This window comes from Lissotriton vulgaris, chromosome 3_1 (assembly GCF_964263255.1).
Source record: "Lissotriton vulgaris chromosome 3_1, aLisVul1.2, whole genome shotgun sequence".
Lineage (NCBI taxonomy): Eukaryota > Metazoa > Chordata > Amphibia > Caudata > Salamandridae > Lissotriton > Lissotriton vulgaris.
In genome coordinates this window covers 1,775,577,373-1,775,595,491 of record NC_141689.1, presented here as the reverse complement: position 1 = coordinate 1,775,595,491, position 18,119 = coordinate 1,775,577,373, and positions in this window count along the sequence as shown.

The window sequence follows — 18,119 nt, the reverse complement described above, 5'->3', positions numbered from 1 at the left end:
ATAGGCTGTGCCATGCCTTCATACAAAGGGCTTATCACCACTGCATTGTTCATGCAGCCAGCTTGGAGCGAGGACACGGGAGGCATGAAACTTCAAGGACTTCAAAGGGAATTCTCTAGAAACTTCCTCTACTTCAAAGTGGGCACCAGGTACAAATAATGGACCCTCAGACTTAACTGTGTAGGACACCTCTGAACCTCTGGGAGACTCAGAAAGAATGCTGTGCTACTCTGCAAGAAGGACTGCTACTCTGTTACCCTGCTGATTGAGTGAAGGTCCTGATCTGCATCTTGAGTCCAAGACCACCAGAGTGACTTCAAAGGCCAGTTAGCTGGCCTCCTGATCAGAGACTCTGGGACAGAACAGGGACCAACAACCTTGTAAACCCACACCTGAACTCTGCCAGCCGTGATCCCTGTCCCACTCAAGTGGTGCCACCCCAGTCCTGGATGCCCTTGGGGACCAAATACCCCTCCTGTTACCTCCAGTAAGTCCTACACAGTGGTATTGCTGAGAGATTTTTGGTTTCCACTCCCCTGTTTCTCCGCCACTCTGCAAACATTCCCCCTGGCACACTACTAGTTGGAGGTTGAAGTCCCCTTGGCTCTGGAGGCTCCTTGGGAGCCAACTACTCCTCCTGCTACGTTCAGTAAGTCCCACCCAATGGGATTGCTGAGAGGTTTTCGGTGGCCATGCCCCTTTCTACTCCACTCTGCAAACGCGACTCCTGATCGTCCTTGGGGGCCAAGTACACCTCCTGTTAGCTCCAGTAAGTCCCACACATCTGGATTGCTAAGAGGTTGTTGGAGGCCATGCCCCCTTTCTCCACCACTCTGCAAACGCACCGGTGGCACACTACTGGCTGGGAGAAGAAGTCCACTTTAGTCCTGAGGCCCTCAAGAGGCAAGGGGACCTCATGCCCACACCAATAGTGCACCGAGGACACGTTTGCAGAGTGGTGGAGGAAGGGGGTGTGGCCTCTAAGTCCTCTCCGCATTTCAGCTCTCTGGGACTTACTGAAGGTAACAGAGGGGGTTTCTGCACCCCAAGGACACTCCGCATCCACTGGGATTTCACCCCCCAACCACTACTGCACCAGGAGGCACATTTGCAGAGTGGTGGTGAAGGGGGAGGGGCCTCCGGTGACTTGCCAGAGGTTTTTATTTGTTAATCTTCAAGGGAGGGGTTTGCGTGGCTCCCATCCCTGGGCCATACCTGGGCCATTTTCGCCCCCGGAGACACCATCCCCCGGGGATAGGCATTTTGTCAATGGGTGATAAACCCCATACCCTACCTCTCTGGGCCAATTTTGGCCCAGGGAAACTCCATCTCCCGGGGCCAGGACTTAAAACATTTTTTGATTAATTAATGGGGAGGGGTTTCACACAGCCCCCTCTCCGGGTCAATTTTGGTCCCGGGGACCCTATCCTCCGGGGCCCAGCTGGTTACAGATGGGGGAGAAGAGCTGTGCGGACCCCCTCCCTGGGTCGAATTGGGCCCCGGGATCCCAATCCCAGGGCCTGTCTATTTAATGTCCCCCACGATCCGTACTGGCTCCCCACCTCCTGTGCGAGCCTGCATGGCTTTTACACATAGCGAGCTGCTACCATGCAGTTACCTGTGTGTAAAAGCAATTCTGCTCTGCTTCTAGTAAGCAAGAACATTTTCTGCTCTCGCTTACTCGAAGTGGAGTAGCATTTTCTATGGCTCCCACCAAGCCATAGTAAACAGCAATGTCCCAGGGTTGGGCACCCTGGGACATTGTAGGAGCCAGTCCTGGGGGGGTAGCAGTCCCCAGGGCCATCTAGGACTCCAGAAGGTGGCCGCACAGCCCCCCTCCCATCTTCTACTTTGACCTGGGGAGGTGGTGGTCCCTAGGGCTGTGGGGTCTGCACTGCCACCCTGCATTTTTTAAAAGTACAGCCCGAGGCAAGTAGCGGCCCCCCAGGGCTGCTGGGGGTCCATGCATCAAATTACAATAAAACCCCAGGGAGGTGGCGGTCCCAGGGCTGGGTGGGCCGGAGAGGCCTGCCCAATTTAAAATGAAATAAGCAGGGGCGTGGCTTCGCCGCAGATTGCAATGGCCATCACCTAAGCTAGCTCCGTAGAACATCTGACTGTCTTCTCAAAATCCGTTTACTGGTCCGTCGCCCGTGCATTGGCGGGCTGCCAGAATGACAGGTGAGGCTGGAGCACCGTAAAATAACCTCGCGCAGCTGCTGGAGAGTTGACTAATCGGCGTTCAGCTTTGTGGCCTGCCGGAGATTGGATGCCGGGAGTTGCCGCATCAGGGAGCTAGGTGTGGTGTGCTGATTGCTCCAGCCCCTAGTGAAAGCGAGACTGCGGACGTGCCTGCAGAGAGGCCTGTGGTGAAGGGAGGCAGCCGGAGTCCGGGAATTCTGTCCCTGCTGCGAGTGGGGTAGAGGGACAGAGGTCTGCGGAGGAGGCTGCAGTGGACCGCAATGACTAGGGCCCCGGCTGGGTTCCAGGCTCCCTGGTATCCTGAGCACGAGTGTCCTGACTGGCCAGCCCCTGTAAAGATAGGAGAGGGCCAGCAGGACTCTAAACGGCGCAAGAAGAGGGCATGGCTGCTGGTCTGGACCTGGACCGCTGGCCTTTGGAGGGCAGGCGAAGAGACTGTGCCTAAAAGGGAGGGGCCGATCCGGCCCTCTCGAATGCTGTGGGAGGCTGAGACTGTCTGGGCGCCCACGTTGATTAACCGATCCCAGTGCATCGTAGTTATTGCGGAAGTGGAATAAAGATAAGGTCACAGTGGTCCCCATCAACCAACCGCACATGCCCGCAGTGCCTGATGTGTGGTGCCCCCCCCCCCCCCGCTGGAGCTGGTAATAGTGAACTATCACACGGGAGTCGGACAACAAGGCTAGTCGTCGTGGGGCAGTGGGTAGTACCGCTGAGGTATGGAAGAGCGACAGCATAGCTGCAGGCCTAGAACTGGATCGCTGGCTTCTGGCAAGCTGAAGTTGGGAGGTGGCTGATCGGGCCCTTTCTGCCACTGTGGTGGGCCGGTGACTGGCGAAGTGGCCCAGCTGAATTATTGTACTCCGTGCCCCAGCAAAATAACCTCTATTGTCCTGGTATTTGGTGCCTCCCCCCTCACTGGTACTAGTGACAGAGGACCACCATAAGTGCACCGCATGCCAAGACTGGCAGCATTGGGGCAGAGGCGCTTACTGCTGGGAAGTGGGAGATCTGGATGCTGCGCGGGGCTGATCGTAGCAACGCCAGTGAGAGAATGTCGACTGCCAAGGGTGCGAAAATGGCGCAACAGACTAAGCTAGACAAATATGCGCTGCCAAAACAAGCAGATCCCGAACACGGTGACAGAGGGAAAGGGATGACTGGATCTGAGGGGGAGCTTCTGGACCCGACGTCAAAGGATGTCATGGAAGCCATCTCAGGGGTGCGCTCCTCCCTTGAACATAGGATGGACACAATCACATCAGAAGTGATGTTGATCAGAGCAGATCTAACTAAAACTGGAGAGAAACAGATGGAGCTTGTCACTGCCAGCCACATTGGAGACGCAACGCAAATGCAGCAGGATATCAAGGACCTGCAGACCTTTCGCAAATTTGCATTGGATAAACTAGATGACTAAGGGGTTGTCCAAATTCTTTGTGGGGGAAAGTGCACATAGAGTCCGAAGATGGACAGCCCAAACCGAGTGCGCCTCCCCGTCCGATGCTGGTGCGACATTTACATTTCAGAGACAGGGATGTCATATTGCAGGCCTTCCGTATGGGTCCCCCCTTGAAATATGAGAATTCGGAGATCTCCTTTTTTCTGGATTTCACCTTGAACAGTCAGCGGCACTTCTTTCTGGAGGTGAAGAAGAGCCCTAGGGACAAATGCCCTAAATACGCCATGTTATTTCCTGTCCGACTCCGCATCGAAGCGGAAGGTAGGGTCTGGTTCTTTTATGCCCCTGAGGTGGCCGCGGACTGGCTTGAAAGATGGAGGGATGTGGGAGACCATACAGCCCACTCACGCTGGTGTTGGTGTATGTCCCTCGGGGATGAAGAGCCAATCCTTCATTGACCTGGGTAAAATTGTGTTGTCGTTCCCGGTGGGCTGCCCGGTTGTGGGAGGAGATTTCAATTCAGTGGTGTTGGGCTCTCTAGATCACTCTCTCCCTTGTACCATCAGCCCATGGCAGAGGTGGCTCCCAGACTTCATTGAAGCCATGGGCCTCATGTATGCATGGAGAGTGTTCCACCCGCACTGCATACAACATACTTTCCATTCTGGGGCACACAATAGCCTATCCTGCATAGACTACCTCCTCACTCTGGCGTCCCAAGTGGGGAACATCAGGGAAATCAGATACCTCGCCAGAGACGTATTTGATCACTCCCCACTGTGGGCAGAAGTGGTTATTGGTGAGAAGACAGTGGGACGGGTGGCGCCTATCATTCCGTGGTACTTTAGAAACCCAGTGGTTAAAGGCAGAGTAGTAACAGCTATACAACATTACTTCCTGGAGAATTAGGACTCTGTGAGTTCCTTCCAACCCTTGGGAAGCCTTTAAACCCATAGTGCGTGGTCAGGCACTCTCGATGATAGCAGGGGTGCAGAAAGAAAAGGCGAGAGATCTAACACGCTTGGAAGAGGAAATCCTCCTCATGGAAGGAGATGGCGGGGATCCACTGACTCCAGACAGTCTTCATGCCCTGAAGCTTAAACTAACAGAATATAAAACTATAGCAACTGACATGGCCTAGTCAATGGATAGGGACAATGAGGGTAGGCTCTATGACCTGGGGGACAAGGCTGGTAAACTATTGGCATGGTTGGATAAAAAAGAGCTGGTACGTAGACTGATTCCAGAGCTGCTGATGGGCTCAGGAGAAGTTATAACAGACCCACAAGAGATTGCTAATAAGTTTGCTGACTACCATCGTACGATATATAGCGCAAGCACTTCCTTTATGGAAAAAGATTCGCAGGATCTGATCAGAGACATAAAACTACCCTCCCTAGAGATAAACGACATTAACCTGCTAGACAGCGAATTTGCTAACAACGAGGTTGCTCAAGCGATTAGAAGCCTCCAATCTGGTAAGGCTCTGGGCCCCAACCGTCTGTCAATCGAGCTCTACATGTTGAGGCTGGACTTACTTGCCTCATATATGCGAGCCATGTTTGAGGAAAGCTGAGAGTTGAGGCTGCTCCCTCTAGATCAGCGGGTTGCCACACAAAACTGGCAAACCCAAATGTGTATGCTTGTCTTACAGGCTCATCTCACTATTAAACACAGAGCCCAAAATACTCGCCAAGCTATTAGCCAGACAGTTGGTTCAGGTAATAGGCAAACTGGTGCACCCAGAACAGTCGGGCTTCTTGCCCCACTGTAATACCACTTTGAACCTAAGGAGGCTGCATGGTGTGTTGGGGCACTGGGGCACGATTCGGGAAGCTGCAGTTGTGGTCTCGCTTGATGCCGCAATGGCCTTCGATACCACAGAATGGCCATATTTGTTTGCAGTCTTGGCCAATATGGGAATTGGGACCAATTTTATCGGGTGGGTGTGACTTTTGTATGCAGAGCCCTTGGCGCAATTGGTTGTCAACAATAAGAAATCAGGGGTATTTGCACTAAGCGGGTGGATGCAACAGGGATGTCCACTGTCTCCCCTCCTACTTTCTCTTACACTGGAACCACCGGCGGCATGGATTCGTGGAGAGCCAGTAATTCGGGGGCTAAAGTGGGCTGACACGTGGGAGTACCACATTTCTCTCTATACGGACGACAACCTGCTTTTTCTCGCATCACCTAAGTCATCGCTCTATTGCGCACTGGATATATTCACCACCTTCGGGAAATAATATGGGTACACGATTAACTGGAGCAAATCCCTGATGTATGTCCTTAGCAGGGAGTCGCCTCCACTGCCTAGAGGGTGTCCCATGTAGGAGGCAAAAGAGGGCTTCCAGTACTTGGGAATTTATATCACTGCAGGCCCCAAACTTAGCTATGATCAAAATCTATCCCCCACACGCTGCAGAGACTGAAGCAAGATGTGGCCAATTAGAAGACCCTACTGCTCTCATTATTGGGGATGGCGGCATTATTCAAAATGATGTGTTTGCCACATTTTCTATATGCGCTCCAGAACATCCCCAGTCCGGTCCCGCCTAAATATTTTAAAGAGGTGAAGGATCTTCAAAGGGAGCCGCTTTGGGAGGGTCCCCCTCGCATAGCCCTTCCCAGGTTAGTTCTAAGCTGGTATGATGGGGGGGTTTTAGCTACCAGAGATTAGGAAGCATTACTGGGCAGCCCACTTGGCAGCTATAAATCAATGTGTGTACAGTCAGTGGGACAACCCAGGCTACAGAATGGATAAGTGGTTATTGGCGGGGGATAACTACAAGAATTTCACTAACGGGACCAACTGAACACTCAGTACACGTATGGCACACAGAAAATCGAAGCCTGGGGAGAAACCAAAAGCTCACAATGACCCCTCCCTTGCGGTACTCGAAGCAAATGGGTTTCCTGAGTGGTTGGAAAGGCTTTGATAAGTGGGACCTAATATGAATCCCGAAAATAGGGGACCTATGGAAGAAGAGACAGGTGGTCTCCTTCGCCACCCTGCAGCAAGAATACGAACTGGCCAGCATCGTATACTGTAGGTATGTACAGGTGAGAAATGCGCTAACAATGCACTTACAGAGAGGAGTATCCCCCCCTGGTTCCTCGCCGCTGGAAGACAGGCTACTTGATGGATACCTACAAATGAAAGCAGTGTCCTGACATATAAAAAGCTGATAAATAATGGCCAGGCCTCTGGGTTATTCGGGAGCGCTGGGGGAACGATGGGTTGGAACTTGTTGACAATGAGTGGCAAGGAGGCAGTAGCCTACCAGCAGCAAGTTGCGATCTCCTCCAGGTTGCGCCTGGTCCAATTGAAAATCCTCGATAGAATTTATGTCACAGGCCTCAGTTTGTCCGTATGGGAAGGGCAGATGAAGGCACGTGTATGAGACACTGTGGTAGGGAGGGCACATTTATGCATATCCTATGGGAGTGTGTTTATACACATTCATATTGGAAGGGGATACACACCTGTCTAAATGAAGTTCTCAGACTTGTAGTGGGGGTTGAGGTTAAGAGATGTCTTCTAAACATAAGGAAGGCCACTAATGTAGGTAGAAAAGACCATATATGGGTCACGCTGGGACAGATGGTTGCAAAAAGGAACCTGGCCAGGTTGGGGGAGCCGCCTAAAGTTGAATATGGAAAGCAGACATGGATTAGTGCATGCTGTGTGAAAAAAAACAGTGTACCTAGAGGATACCCCAAAAAGTGGATTGATATATGGAGCAAATGGAACAGTTACTGTGGCAATATTTGTGAACCCCCAGTTGTTCTCTCTTTGGAAGATACTGTAACACTATTGTATATTATTATATGACTATTTCTTATGATATATAATACAATGATGTCAAGTGTGATTATAACCATGTCAACGTGTCCTATCTCATCGAATTGTGAAGGGAAATGTCGTCTTTTTGTTGTTTAATAAAAAGATTTATGTTAAATATTTTTTTTAATGAAATAAGCCCCGGGGAGGTAGTGGTTCCCAGGGCAGCAGGGGAGGCCATACAGGCCTACCCTGCATTATTACTTTAGAAAGCCCCAGGGAGGTGGTGGCCCCTAGGGCATAATAAGCCCTGGACCTGGCCCACCCTTGGGCTGACGATAAACAAAGCGCGGGAGCCCGCGCTTCATTTATAAAAAGCTTTCAGCCGGATCCGCAGATCCCACCCAAAAAATAAATAAATAAATGGCCCTGGTGTCCCAGTGGGACACGGTGGTCAGGGTGTTTCTACCTAGCTCCCTTTTCTTTTCATTTTTTCATTTTTTGTGGGACAATCAACTTTTAGTAGGGTCTCAGTATGCTGTCGGGCTCCCAGATAGCTATATTTTTTCAATTTAAATATCTCTGAAACTACTGAACAGATTTACACCAAATCACTAAAAGTACTGTTTCTGGACCAACATCTAGCTTTCTGCCAAATTTGGTTCCTGCTATCTTAGAACTGTCTGAGGGAGGATCCTAAGAATGCAGTTCCCCTGGTGGTATCCCATCTTAGACGACATTAAGAATAATTGAATGCAACAATAAGATTATTTATATACAGTACTTACTTGTCTGCAAATTCATGTCTTTATGCACTTCTTATCTTATTGTGAACAGGTATCAGTCTGATAGTCAGTGATATATCCACTTCGAAGAGAGACCCCCAACCTGAGAAAACATGTTGTGGGGAGGAAGCGTAATACTGCTTCTCTCTTCTTTCTCTGCCCCATTTCCTACTTCCTGCCAGTATTTTGTCCCACCCACATTCATTCTATATGCACTGACAGATCCACATTTTGAGGAGTAGGGGCGGACCACTGCCTACTCTTAAAGAAATGCAAAGGTAGCTTTTCATTTTTATTTTTGAACTGCATCCCGTTTTCCTTTAAGGAAAATGAGCAGCATTACAAAAAGAAAATATTGCTTTATTTAAAAAGCAATCAAAGCTATGATTGTAACCAATTCACAATGGGTAGCAAATTGCGACGTGCCTAATGAATATTGATGAGGTAGGTACATTTGTGCGCCACTACACATACCTAACAGTGTCAAACACACTGTTGTACATCGCAGTTTTCAATTTTCTTATAAAGAAAATGGCAACCGTGATTTTGTACCTGTGTCCCACAGTTATCTATAACATTAAGCAACAGGGCAAGAGTAAATTTAGAGAGCTTCTGGATTGTGCATTAATTTCGCTTAAGGCAGCGAGTGGCCTTGGATCAGATTATAGATGAGCATTTTTGGGGTGTTTACAATTGAACCAGTGTCCTTTCTGTGTGAATGCAGCCCATTATATATGTGCAGTGTTTGCTTTCATCTAAGGCAGCATTCTAGGGCCACCCAGAAACTGCAAAGTGCCTCTGATGTTATCAAGGAATGTTGGGCCTGAGCCAGCTGAAAGTTGTGTGTAGGATAGCTGAGTGCTGCTGACTGTAAATGAAGACTCACATCAGGTAGTCTGAGAAGCTGTCATGAAGGTAGTTCCAGGAAATTGCTTCATACTAGAAACCAACCCGGTAGCATTCTCATACTAATTTATGCAAGAGGTCTCAGGTTCCTGAGTTTTTACACAAATTCGGTGGATACAATCTTATATTAATGTGGGTTGTCAAGGTGATTGATGGACCGAGTGGTCATTAGGATTACTGGTGAATCACCAGGAACCTATTTTGAGTGGCATTACTAGAAAGTTTAATCTCTAAGACTTTGATAGAATAGCCTTAGGTAGGACTGAATGGATATGTGATTACATGTGTATGATTCAGAGGGTGCAGCCAGGGAAGATGGCTGACAGGACGTGCCCCTAGGGAGCTCTGTCTCCCCACGGACTAATCCTGCCAAAAATCCTGCTCTATCCACCCCACCCGCATTGTGTTCCCCCGGGGACCGATCAAGGGTGGCCTGAGGAAGCTGTCCGGGGTGCACTAGGCGGCTCAGGCAGGATGCCAGCCGTTGTGGGAGACTTCAGGCGTATCGGTCCTGCTTGCATGGTTAAGTCGAGATGGACTGCCCTGGGCCTTGCATCCAGCCTCTGAAGGTACCAACCCCGCAGCTGGTTGACTTGTGACCTCTGAGGACTGGGAATGTGGGCTCCATCTGGGCCCCGGCGACCTGCTAGTTGGCCACCGTGCCCCCTGCTCCATCCGCAAAATCCCAAGTGGGCGCCGCAGGGACTAGTGAGCAGGCCATGCTGCCTGGCGTGACCTAGCCTTGGTGGCCCCGCTCCTTATGAACAGCGGTGGCCACAGTGCTTGTCGCCCTGGGTGAGGCAATCGGGGCTTGCTCAGTGGAGAAGGACCCTGCAGGGAGTGACGAGCCAATGTTGGGTCCCCTTGTCATGAGAAGTGCCTGCCATCATTCAGGGTGAGGCACCCACTTAGTGTATGAGGCCCCTCTATATGTTAATCCTATGTTGTCGCTGGACAGTGGCAACAGTGGTCCAGCTCAGCAGTGAGGCTGGAGGCACGGCTCATGGAGTCTAGACCCTGGGGGAGATGGAGTGCTGATGGGTGCAGTAATTGAAGTGGAGCGTGAGGCTTTGGGGTACCTAGGCCTTTCGGGAAGGCAATGGTGGTCCAGCCTGGTTTTTGGTGGGAGCTGTGCCCCGGGGACTGACCGGCGCCCTGGAGTACCGCACCTACACCTCCCATTGGGGGGTGAATAGAACTGGACTGGGCGTGTCAATGAGAGTCTGCGGGTGCCTGATCCTGGGGAAGTGAGTTCCTGTGTACACTGCGGCCCTGGACTCTTGGCCCTACCTCACTCGCAGTCCTGTGACCAGATGGGGGATGCACCTGAACTAGGTACCGGTGAACTTGACAGCCTGGAGGTAGACCTCACCTGGCAGCTTAGCCATGACGAAACAGGGCTGGGGTGGTGTGCCCCCACATGCGTACTGTCTAGGGGAGCAGCAGTCTAGCTTGCCCTGCTGTGGGTCTGCACCGCTTGTGCTGGGGTTGCTGTAGGTGTGCACTCGGCTGCTCTCTAGGGGTGTCCCCTCTCCTCAAGAACCTTGTTCTTACCCTGCAGGACTCCCCTGGGGCCTTCTGTTGTGTAACATTATTGGGGCCACGACCCAACTGCATTGTGCACATGGAAACACCTGGCGTACACGTCTGTGTCGGCACCCCCTGTGCCGGTAGTGGACCTGTGACCTCGTACACCGGGTTTACCTCTACCTGCTAACTTTTTTTAGCCTACATTGATAGCCTCCCCCCTGTAGTGTGGCTTTGCAAACACCAGCGATGGACCTAGTACATGGGCACACCGCTGGCATGGGGAAGGATAGATCACAGCATCAGACTCAGAGCAAAACACCATCACCATCACCCAATTCACCATCATGCGCCAACCTCCATACAGGATAACTCAGCATGGGCCAGTGAAGTCTCCAAAGCAGTCCCTGGAGGGCGAGGCAGAACCATCCACGGCAGCCCTTCTTACAGCTGTACAGGGTTCCAGGAAGGCACTGGAGGGACAAATAGCAGGTGTCTCCATTGAAGTTAACCTCTTATGTGAGAATCTACGCAAAGTGGCAGGCAAGGTAGACAATGCAGAATCCAATATATTCACCCTACAAATGGAGGTCCATCTGCTCAAGCAAGAGGTGTCCTAGATGTCCATTGTCACAAATTGCCCAGAAAACCGAGTGGAGGATGCTGAACGTCGTTCGCGCAGAAACAATGTGAGACTGCTTGGATTTCCTGAATGGGTCATGGGCTAGTGGGCAGAGACATTTCTTGAGGCATGGGTGCGGCACACTCTGCGCCCCAGTGGCCTCTCTGACTTTTTTTGTGATGGAGAGGGCTCACCTGGTGCCCTTTCCACCACTGGGAGCCCACCCAGGGCTTTCATTGCCAGGATTATGAACTACAGTGATAGAGACACTATCCTGAGGGCCACCACGGAACTGTTGGTTCCGCAATTTGAGAATCATAATATAGTTATGTACCCAGACTACAATCAAAAGGTTCAGGAGAGGTACAAGTCCTTCCTTACCATGAAAAATAAGCTTAGGGAGATGAGCTTTAAATATATGTTATTATACCCTGTGAAACTCTGAGTCTTAGCTGCTGGAAAATCAAATGTTTTGAATACTTGGAGGAGGTGTAGATTTGGCTGGATTTGTCTGACTAGATCCTGGCACATCCACTGAGCAGTGTGGACCTATTTCATGATTGTGCAAGAGGGGGCTCAAATGGATGCACTTGGGGAGGAGGTGGAGGCCAGCGGGAGCCGCTGGGGTCCAGACACATTGTAGTCAGAGAAGACAGTACCATAGATGCTGCCATAGAGGATTAATCACTGTTGCTTGAAACCCTGACTACCATGATCCTCACTGGAGGCAGCTCTCCTAGGGCCTCTCCATGGACCATGGACATTGTGCCTGACACCATGCTACCATGATCTGGGGGAGTTCCTTCCTTTCTTTCTTGATATTGCTTTTATATGTAGTGCATGTGAGGCCTGTTCACCCTCATCCCCCTTCCGGGAGGAGGCACTGCTCTCCTGTGTTCAGATTGATCTGGGGCGGGTTCTACACAGAGCTGTACTGTATTTGGGTGCCTGACTGTGTTTTATCAACACCTGGCCAGGAGCTAGGTTACGCTGGATGTTTGATGTGAAACAGCTGATGACTGTCCCCAGGGCCCAGAGGTTCGGGGGGCTCACTACGGCTGAGTGTGGTGGCTGGCATCGCGGACCTTTGTTTTGTTGTGGGGGGATCCACAGGGTGGGGTGCGGGTCCCCTTTTTTTACTTTTTACTTTTCTGTGACACTCGGTGTCCGTTGGGGATTTGGGGTGTGATAGTGTTCATCCTGGCACTTTGCACTAATTGGACTTGTATACAAATATTGTTAAGTTATACCTGTCTGGGGTGGGGCGGTTCACATAAATATTTCAATGTTGACCTTCAGGTTTATGCCATCATGTTGTGGGGGTTTGTCTTGATTCAAACCTACACTTACAGTCACAATGGTAGGTCCAGGACCTATAAGTGTATATCCTGAAAGGAGGGGTCTGGGCACCTACATTAAAAATGTATAGAGCGCTGTCCTTCATGAAGCGGAATGCTATTCAAATCACATGTCTGGTGGAGTTCCACCTCTGTGACCTAGAAGCTGGCAAAGTAGTTAGACAGTGGAAGGGGTAGCTTTACTCAGCTAACTACTCTACATACACCAGGGGAGTCCTTATTTGGATTGCACCACGGGTTCCTTTAGATCTGACATACATGCAAGCTGACATGGAGGGGCATCTCCTACTGATACAGAGTAGACTTGATGGGGTTGACATAGCCATTGTGAATACTTATGCGCCCAACATTGATGACAGGCAGTTTTTCACCAAGATTTAGGAAGTCATCTCACTGTCCCTAGAGAGTTTGGTGGTCTGGGGTGGTGACTCCAATTGTGTCCTAGATAGACACCCTCCCCGCATGACCACTAAACCTAGGGTGCCACACTCCATGCGTGAGGCAGTCACTAAACTGGGGCTCTGTGACATATGGAGGGCCACTCACCCCGATGCAAAGGAGTTCACCTGCTATTCGCCTACACATAACACATACAGTCAATTGGATTGTGTATTTGTGTCAGACTCCCTGGGGGAGGGGGAAGTTTTGTAACCCACTTGTTGTCTCGTTATCTCTCAGACCATGCCCCGGTACTCTGTGAGTTCAGCTGGGAAGACTACGCACCACTGACCCATGGGATCGATACTTGCCCCTGAGATCCTTCAAGATGCGGATGGGTGGGAGACCATTACAGAGGCGCTCTCAGATTACTTCGAGATAAACTGGTCCTTCACCCACTATCCGCAACTGAATGGTAGGCGATGAAGGCAGTGATCCGGGGGTGTTGTGCTGGTCTCTCTTGTGGGTTGAGGTGTACCCTCCAGTCCGAGCTATTGCGGGTTGAAGCGGAATTGGCATGCATGCAGCTATTTTCCCCAGATGGTACCACCATGCGCTGGGAAGAACTGGTTGCACAGCAACACGTGGCGGAGGTGAGGGATAGACTGGGGAAATATACCCTAAAATCATACCACCAGCTTCTCCAGAGGGAGGGCAACACTTCTGGATGCCTGTTAGCTTGGATCCTCAGATGGGAGACTCCCCATCTCCCTGTACTCCACCTCAAGGATTCTCAGGGACCGGATGGGTGCAAACAATGTGGTCTTCCCTTCCTTTACCAATAACTTGCTAGAAGTATACCTGGAAGCAAGTAGCTCAGGGGTCCTGCGGGAGTCAATGCTGGAGTGTTACATTTCTATGATGTTCAAGCTGAGGTCCGACAATTTGGATCCCTCCTCCTACTGACCTTTATACATAATTTGTTTCAGATTACTCCTCCTATAGGCCTTTGTCCATGATTACTACAGATATGAAAATCCTTTGTAAAACCCTCACTCTCCAGTTGTGCACAGTCATTACGCACTTAGTCCATGACGATCAATACAGATTCCTACCTGGTCATAACAAAACTAGGAACCTTCGGAGTCTGATGCACGTTTTGTACGAGACGGATGGTAGGGAAGAAGAGCTGCTATTGTTTCAATAGATTTTTCCAAAGCCTTTGATACGGTGGAGTGGCAGTATCTTAAGCAGGTGCTATGCGCTATGATGATGATGATAATGATATAGAGCTTATTAAGCGCTCGAATGCCGAGGCGTCTTGGCACTGATGTGTGTATGCAGGGACAGGGCTATGAGGCTTGGCCCTCGATTACGCTCCTGGATGAATGTATTGTATACAAGTTGCATTGCCAGGATGAGAGGGGGGAAATTATGTTCTGAAAGCTACCCTATTGGCAGGGAGACACAACGGGGCTGCCCTTTATTTCTTTTTGCCTTTGCCTTGGAACCCATGGCCATTTGGATTTGATGAGAGATGGCGCCCTACAGATTATTGTGCGGGATACAAAACATCTTGTGTCTCTTCATGCAGATGACACCCTCTTTTACTTATCTACTTGCTCTTTCTGCTACTGGAACACTTAAACAGATTCTGTCGATCTCCTACCTTCGGATCAACTATGAGAAATCTTTACGCTTTCCATTGTGGGCCCTACGCCCACAGGCTCCTGTGACCTTACCGGTCCCTCTTCAGTAAGCGACCCATAGATTTGGCTACCTAAGCATGATAGTGGCACACACTAATCAGAAAAGCTTACAGTACAATAGCCTTAGGGTTGTCAAGGGCCTCCGCTCCTCCATTCAATTTTGGAATACTCTTCCACTCTCCCTTATGGGGTGTGTGGCTACATAAAAAATGGCCATTGTGCTATGGTGCCTGTACTGTATTCTAAATCCATTTGATCGTCTCCCCTTGGCTGTCTTTCAACAACGGAAAACGATACTCTCCTCTCTGATATAGGTGCGGGGGAAGCTTCTGGGTGGCTAGAAACATCCTGTTCCACCCATTGGCAGAGGGGGGTCTAACATTCCCAAATCTGGACCAATATTACCGCGCCTCACAACTGCAGCACGTAGCACACTGGCTCAAGGAGGGGGACAATTGGGAGAAGAGGTTGCTGATGGCCACTTCTAGTATTCTAGTACCATCACCTTACCTCAGACCATGATGGCAGGAGGGAGGGTGAAGGGCTATGTCCATTCCTGGTGAAACATGCTGCACTGTTGTGGGAACGTACTGTCAAACTAATCTTTGCCAGGGAGTTTGCGTTCAGGGACATACCAGCATTCAGGGCACTCACAAGTTCGGTGGACATGTCCCCGTGGTGGAAAGGTGGGTGCGAAACCTTGGCGGAACTGTTCCTAACAAATAATTCATATCCTTTGAAGCCACCCAAGATAGTTTTAACATGATAATGGGACACTTCTCCAACATGCCATCCTCTCAGCTATCACTAGAGATATAGACTCCTCTTTCCCAGTGACCCCTCCTACTTCACACACCTTCCAGGCCCTGCTGGATGGGGAGGAGGGCGACACCTGGTCACATACTTGTATAAGGCCATGCTAGCAGACAGACTGTCTGCCCAGTCCTCTGCTAGAGTGGCTTGGGATGGATAGCTTGGGCTACAACTCGAGGATGCACAGTGGCTAGAATATGTGGCTTGGTTCAGTCTGTCTAGCAATGCTAGATTCAAGCTCACACCTTCTGTATCGTACCCAGATAACACCATTCACGCAACACAAAATAGACCCTTCAAAACCTCATCAATGCCCATAATATCGCCACCATCTTTCTTATAACTCGCTTAGTGTGGGGGTGGTCGAAAGGGTGAAGGTGGTGCAGACGATCCCCTGTCCGGCTGCCTTTGTTATTTGTATTTTGGGGGACATTTGCCGCAAATAAAGGTTTTAAATGTCTTCATATACTCGTTGTCCTTGCCAAATGGCGCATTGCGATCACTTGGTTGGGCACAACAGGCCCGACTTGGGGCGCTGGTAGCGAGACATAGCAGAATGGGTGGTAGTCGAGGAGTGGAGATTGAAAAAAAGCAGATGTGATGACTAACGGAGTGAGAACCTGGATATCTGGGATGGACTGTTGGCTGCTTTCCTGGAGCCCTCATGTTCATGGCAGACCTCAGGGAACGATAGTGATTATTCCTCTGTGTCGACGACTGCTTGGAGTTGTGTACTCCCTGTGATGCCATGTTGCCACCATATTCTGTACTACTTGCACGTAGGTGCCTGAGGTTGGCTATTACCTGATGTCTGAACGGATTGTATTGTGGATTTAGCCGTTCACCCTTTCACCTCCATGTGAATGGGTATCTGATGGCAAATATTTATTGTTGTTCCTTTTCCTTTTCTCTGTTGATATTAACAGTAACCAATAAAGATTTTTTTTAAAGAAATGTGTGTGATCTGAGTGTTACTAGGAGGTCTCTGTACCATTTAGCTGTATTTTGACTTAGAAATTACACTCTTCGTGATTTCACAATGTAATTTACTCATTCCCTTTGCTGTCCTCATTTTCCCTCACCTTAGTGTTTCCCTTTCTTGCTTTCCAATTAGTATGACGTGTGTGGCTGATGGTTTACAACTCTGAGATGTGAACAGTCCACATGACAGTTAAAGGGATCGCTGAACTATTTATTAAGGAATGACGGTCCTATTTGATATTTATTTATCTGGTGCTGTATCTATTATGAGTTAAGATTGCCCTACTTATCATGCGTCCATCTTTAAACAGGAACCATAATAAGGTCACAGAGTGAAGTCCGGATTGACATGGATCGAACTGAATGGTGAGGGCCAAGACATAAGCTTCAACTTTATTGGAATGCTGTCCCAGGTTTCAAGTGTATTGTGCACTGGTGTGATTAAAGATGCATTGTCAGAGCATGACGACTTGTGCATCCAGGCCATGCCAAATGGACCTCCCCATCATAATCTTTTTCTGATAGGGCAAAATGTTGTCTGTTTCAGGTTCAGCCCATCCATCAATATCCTCAGCTGCGTGGCTTGATATTAGGTGAGGAAATCCAGGCCTGACAGACTCTTCCCTCCCTCAGAGTCTATCACATTCCATCCTCTTCGAAGGATAACTGGGTTGAGTTCTGCATCATAAATTGGTACACCGCTCTTCGCAAAGAATCTGACAAGGCGGGCTCCGCTTTGATCAGCAGGCAGGGTCTGATAAAGATACAGTGCCCGATGTAAGAGGTTCATATTTACTGTGTTAATCCTACCTATCCAAGAAACAAAAAAAAGTGAGACCAGTGACCCAAATGCCTGGATACATATGTAAGACGTGCATGGTAGCAGGCTTTGAATATCCAGCCACTGATGGGGTAATCCTTACTCCCAGGTAGTGGATCGCATTGCCCACTAGAAAGAATATCGCAGCCACCAACTGCTCAGGTACTGGAAAGTTTAATATTTCAGAATTCGCCATATTCATTTTATGACCTGCTATGTTCTGAAAGCATTTAATTGTTCAGTCAGTGTAGGCAAAGATGTCTGTGGGTCTCCCAAGATCAATAATGCATCGTCAGCAAACAAAGATGTCTTATACATCTCCAGCCCACACTATACCAGGAATATCCTTGGAATGGCGATATGGCGTATATGGTTTGATATTCAGAGTTAATAGTATCCGGGATGAGGACACCCCTGTCTTGTTCCCTTCCCCAACCGTACCAGTCCTGAGGTGCGACCCTTGAGTTTTATTTTTGCATTGTGCAGTTGGAATCGTTGGCCGTTATCATTTTACAGAATCATGGTGCAAAACCAAAAACTTTCAGCATTTGTTGCAAGAAAGATCAGTCCACTCGGTCTAAGGCTTTATTGTCATCCAGTGACACCAGAATCAATAGTACCTATTTTATCATCGCCTTTTCGACCAGGTTTACCACCCTCTTAATGTTGTGAAAGGCCTGCCTTTCTGTTGCAAACCTGAACAGTTTGCATAATATTAAGCAAGACAATCGGCCTGTAAAACGCTCAGGGGGTCCTTTCTCTGTTTGGGTCTTATGGTCTCTTCTGCCTCAGCCGCACATTATGACCGCCTCCCTGTTTCCGCAATGTGATT